This window comes from Poromitra crassiceps, assembly GCF_964638095.1.
Source record: "Poromitra crassiceps genome assembly, chromosome: 5".
Taxonomy (NCBI): domain Eukaryota; kingdom Metazoa; phylum Chordata; class Actinopteri; order Beryciformes; family Melamphaidae; genus Poromitra; species Poromitra crassiceps.
In genome coordinates, this window is record NC_139642.1 from 4,640,344 (window position 1) to 4,653,609 (window position 13,266).

Below are 13,266 nucleotides of genomic sequence, written 5' to 3' on the forward strand. Positions count from 1 at the left end.
AGAGCATACTGAACTACACAGGCCCGAGTCTAAAGTCACCTGGACCACCTGCCAAAGACAACACACACGTTACACAGAGCATACTGAACTACACAGACCTGAGTCCAGAGTCACCTGGACCACCTGTCAAAGACAACACACACGTTACACAGAGCATACTGAACTACACAGACCTGAGTCCAGAGTCACCTGGACCACCTGTCAAAGACAACACACACGTTACACAGAGCATACTGAACTACACAGGCCTGAGTCTAAAGTCACCTGGACCACCTGCCAAAGACAACACACACGTTACACAGAGCATACTGAACTACACAGACCTGAGTCCAGAGTCACCTGGACCACCTGTCAAAGACAACACACACGTTACACAGAGCATACTGAACTACACAGACCTGAGTCCAGAGTCACCTGGACCACCTGTCAAAGACAACACACACGTTACACAGAGCATACTGAACTACACAGGCCTGAGTCTAAAGTCACCTGGACCACCTGTCAAAGACAACACACACGTTACACAGAGTATACTGAACTACACAGGCCCGAGTCCAGAGTCACCTGGACCACCTGTCAAAGACAACACACACATTACACAGAGCATACTGAACTACACAGGCCCGAGTCCAGAGTCACCTGGACCACCTGTCAAAGACAACACACACATTACACAGAGCATACTGAACTACACAGGCCCGAGTCCAGAGTCACCTGGACCACCTGTCAAAGACAACACACACGTTACACAGAGCATACTGAACTACACAGGCCTGAGTCTAAAGTCACCTGGACCACCTGTCAAAGACAACACACACATTACACAGAGCATACTGAAGTACACAGGCCTGAGTCTAAAGTCACCTGGACCACCTGTCAAAGACAACACACACGTTACACAGAGCATACTAAACTACACAGACATGAGTCCACAGTCACCTGGACTACCTGTCAAAGACAACACACACATTACACAGAGCATACTGAACTACACAGCCCTGAGTCCAGAGTCACCTGGACCACCTGTCAAAGACAACACACACGTTACACAGAGCATACTGAACTACACAGGCCTGAGTCCAGAGTCACCTGGACCACCTGTCAAAGACAACACACACGTTACACAGAGCATACTGAACTACACAGACCTGAGTCCAGAGTCACCTGGACCACCTGTCAAAGACAACACACACGTTGCACAGAGCATACTGAACTACACAGGCCTGAGTCTAAAGTCACCTGGACCACCTGTCAAAGACAACACACACGTTACACAGAGCATACTGAACTCCACAGGCCCGAGTCTAAAGTCACCTGGACCACCTGTCAAAGACAACACACACGTTACACAGAGTATACTGAACTACACAGGCCTGAGTCTAAAGTCACCTGGACCACCTGTCAAAGACAACACACACGTTACACAGAGTATACTGAACTACACAGGCCCGAGTCCAGAGTCACCTGGACCACCTGTCAAAGACAACGCACACATTACACAGAGCATACTGAACTACACAGGCCCGAGTCCAGAGTCACCTTGACCACCTGTCAAAGACAACACACACATTACACAGAGCATACTGAACTACACAGGCCCGAGTCCAGAGTCACCTGGACCACCTGTCAAAGACAACACACACGTTACACAGAGCATACTGAACTACACAGGCCTGAGTCTAAAGTCACCTGGACCACCTGTCAAAGACAACACACACATTACACAGAGCATACTGAAGTACACAGGCCTGAGTCTAAAGTCACCTGGACCACCTGTCAAAGACAACACACACGTTACACAGAGCATACTGAACTACACAGACCTGAGTCCACAGTCACCTGGACTACCTGTCAAAGACAACACACACATTACACAGAGCATACTGAACTACACAGCCCTGAGTCCAGAGTCACCTGGACCACCTGTCAAAGACAACACACACGTTACACAGAGCATACTGAACTACACAGGCCTGAGTCTAAAGTCACCTGGACCACCTGTCAAAGACAACACACACGTTACACAGAGTATACTGAACTACACAGGCCCGAGTCCAGAGTCACCTGGACCACCTGTCAAAGACAACACACACATTACACAGAGCATACTGAACTACACAGGCCCGAGTCCAGAGTCACCTGGACCACCTGTCAAAGACAACACACACATTACACAGAGCATACTGAACTACACAGGCCCGAGTCCAGAGTCACCTGGACCACCTGTCAAAGACAACACACACGTTACACAGAGCATACTGAACTACACAGGCCTGAGTCTAAAGTCACCTGGACCACCTGTCAAAGACAACACACACATTACACAGAGCATACTGAAGTACACAGGCCTGAGTCTAAAGTCACCTGGACCACCTGTCAAAGACAACACACACGTTACACAGAGCATACTAAACTACACAGACCTGAGTCCACAGTCACCTGGACTACCTGTCAAAGACAACACACACATTACACAGAGCATACTGAACTACACAGCCCTGAGTCCAGAGTCACCTGGACCACCTGTCAAAGACAACACACACGTTACACAGAGCATACTGAACTACACAGGCCTGAGTCCAGAGTCACCTGGACCACCTGTCAAAGACAACACACACGTTACACAGAGCATACTGAACTACACAGACCTGAGTCCAGAGTCACCTGGACCACCTGTCAAAGACAACACACACGTTGCACAGAGCATACTGAACTACACAGGCCTGAGTCTAAAGTCACCTGGACCACCTGTCAAAGACAACACACACGTTACACAGAGCATACTGAACTCCACAGGCCCGAGTCTAAAGTCACCTGGACCACCTGTCAAAGACAACACACACGTTACACAGAGTATACTGAACTACACAGGCCTGAGTCTAAAGTCACCTGGACCACCTGTCAAAGACAACACACACGTTACACAGAGTATACTGAACTACACAGGCCCGAGTCCAGAGTCACCTGGACCACCTGTCAAAGACAACGCACACATTACACAGAGCATACTGAACTACACAGGCCCGAGTCCAGAGTCACCTGGACCACCTGTCAAAGACAACACACACATTACACAGAGCATACTGAACTACACAGGCCCGAGTCCAGAGTCACCTGGACCACCTGTCAAAGACAACACACACGTTACACAGAGCATACTGAACTACACAGGCCTGAGTCTAAAGTCACCTGGACCACCTGTCAAAGACAACACACACATTACACAGAGCATACTGAAGTACACAGGCCTGAGTCTAAAGTCACCTGGACCACCTGTCAAAGACAACACACACGTTACACAGAGCATACTGAACTACACAGACCTGAGTCCACAGTCACCTGGACTACCTGTCAAAGACAACACACACATTACACAGAGCATACTGAACTACACAGCCCTGAGTCCAGAGTCACCTGGACCACCTGTCAAAGACAACACACACGTTACACAGAGCATACTGAACTACACAGGCCTGAGTCTAAAGTCACCTGGACCACCTGTCAAAGACAACACACACGTTACACAGAGCATACTGAACTACACAGACCTGAGTCCAGAGTCACCTGGACCACCTGTCAAAGACAACACACACGTTACACAGAGCATACTGAACTCCACAGGCCCGAGTCTAAAGTCACCTGGACCACCTGTCAAAGACAACACACACGTTACACAGAGCATACTGAACTACACAGACCTGAGTCCAGAGTCACCTGGACCACCTGTCAAAGACAACACACACGTTACACAGAGCATACTGAACTACACAGACCTGAGTCCAGAGTCACCTGGACCACCTGTCAAAGACAACACACACGTTACACAGAGCATACTGAACTACACAGGCCTGAGTCTAAAGTCACCTGGACCACCTGTCAAAGACAACACACACGTTACACAGAGCATACTGAACTCCACAGGCCCGAGTCTAAAGTCACCTGGACCACCTGTCAAAGACAACACACACGTTACACAGAGCATACTGAACTACACAGGCCCGAGTCTAAAGTCACCTGGACCACCTGCCAAAGACAACACACACGTTACACAGAGCATACTGAACTACACAGACCTGAGTCCAGAGTCACCTGGACCACCTGTCAAAGACAACACACACGTTACACAGAGCATACTGAACTACACAGGCCCGAGTCTAAAGTCACCTGGACCACCTGTCAAAGACAACACACACGTTACACAGAGCATACTGAACTACACAGGCCTGAGTCTAAAGTCACCTGGACCACCTGTCAAAGACAACACACACGTTACACAGAGCATACTGAACTACACAGGCCCGAGTCTAAAGTCACCTGGACCACGTGTCAAAGACAACACACACGTTACACAGAGCATACTGAACTACACAGGCCTGAGTCTAAAGTCACCTGGACCACCTGTCAAAGACAACACACACGTTACACAGAGCATACTGAACTACACAGGCCCGAGTCTAAAGTCACCTGGACCACGTGTCAAAGACAACACACACGTTACACAGAGCATACTGAACTACACAGGCCTGAGTCTAAAGTCACCTGGACCACCTGTCAAAGACAACACACACGTTACACAGAGTATACTGAACTACACAGGCCCGAGTCCAGAGTCACCTGGACCACCTGTCAAAGACAACACACACATTACACAGAGCATACTGAACTACACAGGCCCGAGTCCAGAGTCACCTGGACCACCTGTCAAAGACAACACACACATTACACAGAGCATACTGAACTACACAGGCCCGAGTCCAGAGTCACCTGGACCACCTGTCAAAGACAACACACACGTTACACAGAGCATACTGAACTACACAGGCCTGAGTCTAAAGTCACCTGGACCACCTGTCAAAGACAACACACACATTACACAGAGCATACTGAAGTACACGGGCCTGAGTCTAAAGTCACCTGGACCACCTGTCAAAGACAACACACACGTTACACAGAGCATACTGAACTACACAGACCTGAGTCCACAGTCACCTGGACCACCTGTCAAAGACAACACACACATTACACAGAGCATACTGAACTACACAGCCCTGAGTCCAGAGTCACCTGGACCACCTGTCAAAGACAACACACACGTTACACAGAGCATACTGAACTACACAGGCCTGAGTCTAAAGTCACCTGGACCACCTGTCAAAGACAACACACACGTTACACAGAGCATACTGAACTACACAGACCTGAGTCCAGAGTCACCTGGACCACCTGTCAAAGACAACACACACGTTACACAGAGCATACTGAACTCCACAGGCCCGAGTCTAAAGTCACCTGGACCACCTGTCAAAGACAACACACACGTTTCACAGAGCATACTGAACTACACAGGCCCGAGTCTAAAGTCACCTGGACCACCTGCCAAAGACAACACACACGTTACACAGAGCATACTGAACTACACAGACCTGAGTCCAGAGTCACCTGGACCACCTGTCAAAGACAACACACACACGTTACACAGAGCATACTGAACTACACAGACCTGAGTCCAGAGTCGCCTGGACCACCTGTCAAAGACAACACACACGTTACACAGAGCATACTGAACTACACAGGCCCGAGTCTAAAGTCACCTGGACCACCTGTCAAAGACAACACACACGTTACACAGAGCATACTGAACTCCACAGGCCCGAGTCTAAAGTCACCTGGACCACCTGTCAAAGACAACACACACGTTACACAGAGCATACTGAACTACACAGGCCCGAGTCTAAAGTCACCTGGACCACCTGCCAAAGACAACACACACGTTACACAGAGCATACTGAACTACACAGACCTGAGTCCAGAGTCACCTGGACCACCTGTCAAAGACAACACACACGTTACACAGAGCATACTGAACTACACAGGCCCGAGTCTAAAGTCACCTGGACCACCTGTCAAAGACAACACACACGTTACACAGAGCATACTGAACTACACAGGCCTGAGTCCACAGTCACCTGGACTCTGTGTTGTAGTACTTGAGTCCAGGACTCAGACCCGAGTCCAATTTTCAGGAGTCGTGATTCGACTTGGACTTGAGGCACTGATGACTCAAGCATTCATGCATTTGTACTCGGATGTTGGAGACAAGGACTCGCCGGTCGGACTTGTTAACTGATGAAGACCGTTTTTTGTCAATTAAGCATCGATGGGAGTGAGCGCTGATCGCCTCGTGTCGCGATGCCGCCACTGAGGACTCAAGAGGATATAAACGTGGCACCTTGACATTGACGGCGAAGCTCTCTCCCTGGTTGCGTGCGTCCGGCTCGGTGAAGCTCTCCGTGGCCTCGGTGGCCTGGTCCACCCCCAGGAACCAGTAGTTACAGGCGTAGATGTTCATGACAGACCACAGGTCTGTGACGCCGGGCCGCGCCTCCTGGCTCTGTTCGCTCTGAGGCTTGGCCGTCATGGCCGCCGTTATCGTCATCACCGTGTTCAAGATGACCGGAGAGATCTGCAGCAGAGGAGTTCACAGGAGTTCACCTCAAAGGTTCTGCCACACAGCAGCTTTCTCTCATCCTGCTCTCTGGGTGAAGGTTGTTAATAAAGGAGTTGATGGTCTCAATCACTAGTTTCAAGTCTTCTTCAATACAGCATGATGTTAATTTAGTAAATTCTTTATTCAATTCTTTATGTTGGAGTTTACGTATTTTCCTTTTGCTGAAGTCTATTGGACTGTTATGTTTACTGTTTTTTTTCATTTTATGTATCGTTTTAACGGTTTGAAATAAATCGTTTCAATCAATCAATCAATCAATTTAGTAAATGATGGTCCCTAGAAGATAAAGCGGACAAGACTTTTGGGCGTGATTGACAGGTCGCCTGTCCAGTGATCGCACAGCTCGCCGATCACTTGTCCAAATTCACATCACTTCTGTCTCCAAATAACCAAGATGGCGACGGTGAAAATGCTAACCTCCAGACTTCCAAACGCAAGTCTAAAAACCAATAGGTGATGATGTCACGGTAGCTTTTTATACAGTCTATGTTTAATTTACATGTTACTACAAACTATAACAAACACCAGGAGTTTACCCATATCCAACGTTGTTTTTACTCCTGGCCTTTGTTTCATTATCAGTTATTTTAAATGACTACCGGCCACTTTTGGAGGAAATGCATCTATCCATCTACCTATCTATACATACTATCATACATATAAATAAGATACATTTCAGCTGAAAGTACCTTGACGAAGACTTCCTCCACTGTCACAAAGCCGGTCAGTGGTTGGTTGGGCTGGCTTTTGGTTTCCAAAGCGACTGAGCAAGGCCTCAACACCTATTGGCAAAGAATGACATTTCTATCAGTCAATATACTATTGGATTTGCAAAGTAACAAAACTCTTTGACTGCATAATAAAGTAGAGCAGGAATGATGTATTGTTGTAGGTTAACCCAGAAGTTAGCATTGTGCTGGTTCCCTCGTCTGGAAGCCAATGGCATTTTTGCTATAGGGATTTTTGGTTAGGTGCCTGAAATAAGATCTGTGGTTAACTCATTCACCGCCAAAGACGTCTTTGACGTGTTATCAGGAATAGCCATCCACGCCAAAGACGTGTTTGACGTGTTTTTGTTTTTATTAGTGCAGCGCGTAGTTCAAACACTTCCCCAGCCTGTGACATGTTATCAGGTCCCTAGCCACAAAGACAAGCCGACAGCACGTTATCAAACACATACCGCAGCTGTTGTTTTGAAATGAGCAGGAGGAAAAACAGAGAAACGCGCTTCCTTGTGAAGTTGTGCAGAGAGGAGAAACGCCATTGAAACGCCCCTCGGCGCGCTCCACGAGCTGATCGGCTTGTTGCAGGGCAGCGGACATCGATCGTTCGCGGTAGTCAAACCCGTGACCAACATGATCGATCCTGGTCCCTCGACCCCGTTCCTGTGTCCCAGCCCGAAAGAGACGAGACGGAGTCACAACTGTGTGAGTTGGAGGAGAACAGCAGCCTCGCCACAGAAATGGCTTTCACACAGAGTGAAGCAGCACGGCCACTTTCCTGTCGAGGGCGAGGAAGACTGGACTGACTCCAATGCGACAGGACCCGGATGATCTCGCGGTAAGGAGTGTGTGTGTGTGTGTGTGTGTGTGTGTGTGTGTGTGTGTGTGTGTGTGTGTGTGTGTGTGTGTGTGTGTGAGAGAGAGACTACACTGATCTCTGCATTCTATTCTATGATCACACTCACTCACACTGAGTAAACTGTATTGTTGAATGTAAAAAAGGCACTTCATGTATATATATATATATATATATATATATATATATATTTATTTATTTTTCATTTGTGTCATAACGAATAATATTTACATGTCTGATGTCAATACAGTTCAAAATAAAAGAATTGAGAGCGAGTTCTGCCTGAGATTGTGTGATTTACAAAAAATGCCATTTTCTGCAATTTATCTTCTCAGAGAGACCTTTTTGGTGAAAACAGGGTGTATATAAATGGCTATAAGTAGAGTACAGAACATGCTAAAAGCTCACTTTTTTTCCCCTGGTGAACCCAGAGACGTACATCTTCATTTTGAGGTATTGCAAATCACTTTGGTGCTAATAGATAATTTACTGTGGGTCTTGAAAGATGACCAACAATTATGAAAATCTTTGGCCTGTGCTAAATATTGGCAGTCCTAAACTGGCCATGAATGAGTTAACAAACGTTTATGAAACTGAGACCTTTGTGTTCAACACGATAACCTTCACAAATTATCACCACTTTTATGATTTTTGAAGCGTAAATCTGATGGCCAAAACCCACAGATTTTCAGAAAACACTTAAAAAGTCATAGTGTTAAATTGTGAAGATGATCTTGCTGAACACAAAGGTCTTTGTTTCATAAACTGTTGTTAAGCACAGACGTTATTTCAGTCATTTAACCAAAATCCCCATAGAAAAACACCATTGACTTCCAGACGGGTTTTAGGACTCATCCCTGCGGCTCCATAAAGACAGAGAAATAACTCCATGTCTCTGTGTGTGTGTGTGTGTGTGTGTGTGTGTGTGTGTGTGTGTGTGTGTGTGTGTGTGTGTGTGTGTGCCGGTACGTGAGCGTGTGTGTGTGTGTGTGTGTGTGTGTGTGTGCATATGTGTGTGTGTGTGTGTCTCTGTGTGTGTGTGTGTGCCGGTACGTGAGTGTGTGTGTGTGTGTGTGTGTGCGTGCATGTGTGTGGCGTGTGTGTCTCACGGTGGTGATGCCCTTGTGCTCTGGGCTGTGGAGGAAGGGGCAGGCCAGGAGGCGGAGCTCCCTGAGGTTGGCCATCATGCTGTGGGCTCCGCCCTCCTCCGTCAGGCTGACGTCACACTGGAAGGAGGCCACCAGCGAGGGGGCGTCGGCCCGCAGCAGGTCGGCCACGAACACCACCTCCGGGTCGACCACGACCGCCCGCAGCCGCGTCCGCTTCCACTGCTGCTCAGGGGCTGAACATTCAAAATTGGTGAGATGAAAAAGTGAATTGCGATGCTTTCCCCCCCAAACTGGCATTGATGTCTTACTGGCGTTGGAGGCGGAGCCTCCGCAGGGCGTTGGGTGTCTTACCGGCGTTGGAGGCGGAACCTCCGCGGGGCTCGGCCAGCTGTTTCAGAGGCGGGACATCAGAGCGGGACATCAGAGCGTGTTAATGTACTACTATATTATTATTATTATATATATATTATTATATTATGTTAATGTGGTCACTTACTAACTTATGAAAACCTGGCTCGTAAATATTACTGTCTAGGAATTGTTATTAGGGCCAATTTTCGACCTAGCTTACAATTAGCTATACGCCATCACCTAGTTCTTACCCTACGTGATGCATTCAACTTGATTATATGCCTCACTTGATTATGTGTTTGTGAGTTTAACCAATTCAGTTGTCTAGGGCCAAGGTTTGTATCTTTTTACTGGACTCTGTGTTGTTGTTTTATTTATTTTATTTTATTCGTTTATTTGGCAGGGACAAAAACATTAAACCCCATAGGCTACTTTCCATCTGGAGTCCCTGCGCAGGTGGATACAAAGGCCATTCAGAGTTAAAGGTTGTTTGCTGACGTATGTGGAGTGGACTGCATTAGCTAACGTTAGCTAATGTTAGCCTGTGTGGATCTTCTTCTTCGCTGGTGTATTTACTGTATTCTGTATTCACCTTTCTTTCCATCAAGCAATCAATAATTAAACTCCTACTCCACTAATAGTAATAATAATAGTACAAAAAACAGAGTATAAAATCATTAAATTAGATATCAAATTAAATAAAAAAGTAATGGGTAACACTAAAGGGTACCTTATTTCAGAGTTAGTTGATGTTTAATAAGTATTAACTAACCTTTAATTAACAGCCTTGGTCATAAACTTGCTCTAACCTTAACCTCAGTGAGGCCATGCCTCAAACCAACCTCAATACCTTAGTTAACATGAACAGCATAAGTAATGATTACTAGACACATTGGTTAACTGTTAATTAAGGATTCGTTATCGCTATTTAAGCAGAGGTCTCACCTGGAGCTGACGCGGGTCATGGCAGTGCGCAGGTCGTCCAGCGTGCAGCCGCTCAGCACGGTGCTGAGCTCCATGCTGCCGTCGCTCAGCAGCTTCCCAGACGCCTGCAGCTTGTGGAGGGCCAACTCCCCCAGACGCAGGCTCTGCTGCCGCAGGCCCAGCCCAGGGGACTGCAGGGAGGGCAGGGGAGAGAGCAGGCCCAGCCCAGGAGACTGCAGGGAGGGCAGGGGAGAGAGCAGGCCCAGCCCAGGAGACTGCAGGGAGGGCAGGGGAGAGCGATGGTGAAGGGTCAGACATCATGGGACAGATTCATAGACGTATGAAAACATATGGACTGAGTCACTTGCAGGCTAAAGGTGAGAATGATCCCTCTGTTCTTACCAGAGCCAGAGACTCACCTGTTTGGGGGCGTGGCTGTACAACACCAGAGCCAGAGACTCACCTGTTTGGGGGCGTGGCTGTACAGCACCAGAGCCAGAGACTCAATGTTGAAGTTGAACTTGACAGTTTCCTGAGGCTCCTCCTCCTGATCACTGATGTCACTCTGCTTCTCCGCGCCGCCTGAGGGCAACATCACACACAGTTTACAGCCAGATCTTCTCGCGCGCACGCACACACACGTGCGTGTGTGTACCTGTGTGTGTGTGTGTGTGTACCTGTGTGTGTATATGTTGTGATGTGTAGGCTCTCTGCCTGTGTGGATGCAGCAGGGGCTGGGCTCTCAGCCTCTCCCAGGTTCTCCATCAGGATCCTCAGCAGAACCTTCAGGTCGTCCTGACTCAGCGCCACCTGGAGGCGCAGGAAGCACAGGAGGTACAGCTTTTAGCCTGCTTTCTCCCCACGACTTTCACTTTTAATCCAGAGGTTTAATCATGCTTCAGTCCATAGTTTTCCTCTTCAGGTAAAAATGTACGGAAGCCATGAGAGGCAATTGAGAACACAAATCTGGGAATCCATTTTCCAAGTCTGATCTAACTAATGTAGTTTAGGCAGCATTAAGTTCAATTGTCTTTTCTTTTTTCATCGGTGAAGTAGGGGGGGAAATGGCATAACTTGCTAACACAATGTATGTACCTTGGAAGAAGAAATTGATGCTTTCAGTCCTATGTAGAACATGGTCTAGTGGCGCACTCTTGTGGTCGAGAGGTATTACAGCGACATACATTTAGAAACATGCGCCTGACAAAAAAAAGGCAAATATCCCCCCGCTTGTTTCATATATTATTTTATTTTATTATTATTTGAAGGAAGTTAGATTTTTTTTCTTTTCTTAATTGCCTGCCAGGGCTTCCATAAAAAAAACTTTGAATCCTCCACTAGAGCTACAGGCTGTCAACAGACATACCAACTGATCCAGCTAAACTAACTAAACACCGTCAGAGTCAAGCTGTCACCGTACAGGAGGGTACAGATCGTACCTTCAACGGCTGCAATGTGGACCGTGTGCAAAAACAAGAGCACAGGAGTTAGTGACAGGCTGTAATTATGCAAACACCCAGAAGGTCCCTTCAGTGAGTGTAGAAATATATACATATTAATTCCAGGGCCGTGTGTGTGTGTGTTTGTGCGTGCGCGCGCGCGCGCGCGCGTGTGTGTGTGTGTGTGTGTGTGTGTGTGTGTGTGTGCGCGTGTGTGTTGTGCGCGTGTGCGCGTGTGTGTGTGTGTCCTCCGCATATCTCCCCATTTATCACGGGCTTTAAGGTTTAGCACAAACTGTAAAAATCTAACTCACCACTGTGTTCTCTACCAGAAAGTGGGCTGGCCATCCCTGACTCTACGTAGGCTGAGTCACTGGTATCTTTTTATTTATAAGGCGATATTAAAACAACTCCCAAATTATTTGTGTACATACATTGTCCAGCAGAGCAACAACAATTACTCTTTATGCTCACAAAACCTGTTTTTATTGAATGTGAAAAGGGCTCGTACAGAGTATGGTAAAAAGGCGTTTTAGTTCTCAGCACCGATGGCATGGAATGAGCTCCAGAAGGACCTGAAATTGCAGGAGCTGGTCTCATTAAATGTTTTTAAAACGATGGTTAAAGGTAGGGAGGCCAGTGAAAGTTGCAACTGTTTTTTTTCTTCATAGTTGAACTTGCTTTTATGAATGACTGAATGTATGTGTACCATCCATGTAGTGTAGTAATGTTATGAGATGTTTGTTGTGGCGTCTGCAACTTGTATAATTGTATGCTGCTTTTCTTGGCCAGGTCCCTCTTGAAAAAGAGATTCTTAATCTCAATGAGGCTAACCTGGATAAATAAAGGTTAAATAAAAAAATAAAAAAATCTCTGCAATCATTCGTCCGATCGACTTCAAAACTTGGCGGGTGCGCTGCTGGGGACCGGATGGGGTGCAGTCCGGAATTGTGTGTAATTCGGGCACGCACATAGTCATAGGTAGTGGCTATCAGCCAAATTGTTCTCTTAAACATCGCTATCGGCGCAGAATTTTGCAATCGGTGCGTCCCCAAATTGAAATGTTATGTATTAACATTAACCATAACAACAAGTTAGGTAAAGCAATATTTTAGTGGGTTTGTGTAATGTATTGTGCAAGTCTAAATGTCCCAACGTGTTGTTTAAACGCTCTGAGCAATAACATCGTCTCGGTAGCGTCCATGCTGCTTCCACATTACGACGTAACAGCTCATGAACCCACTGAAGTCAGAAGCTTGAGGATTTCCCAACTCGGGAAATGGGACCATCTGAATCCAGCATTAAACCCTGTCTGTAAAGCAGATGTCCCTCACAGGACAATAACGATGTGAAGTGA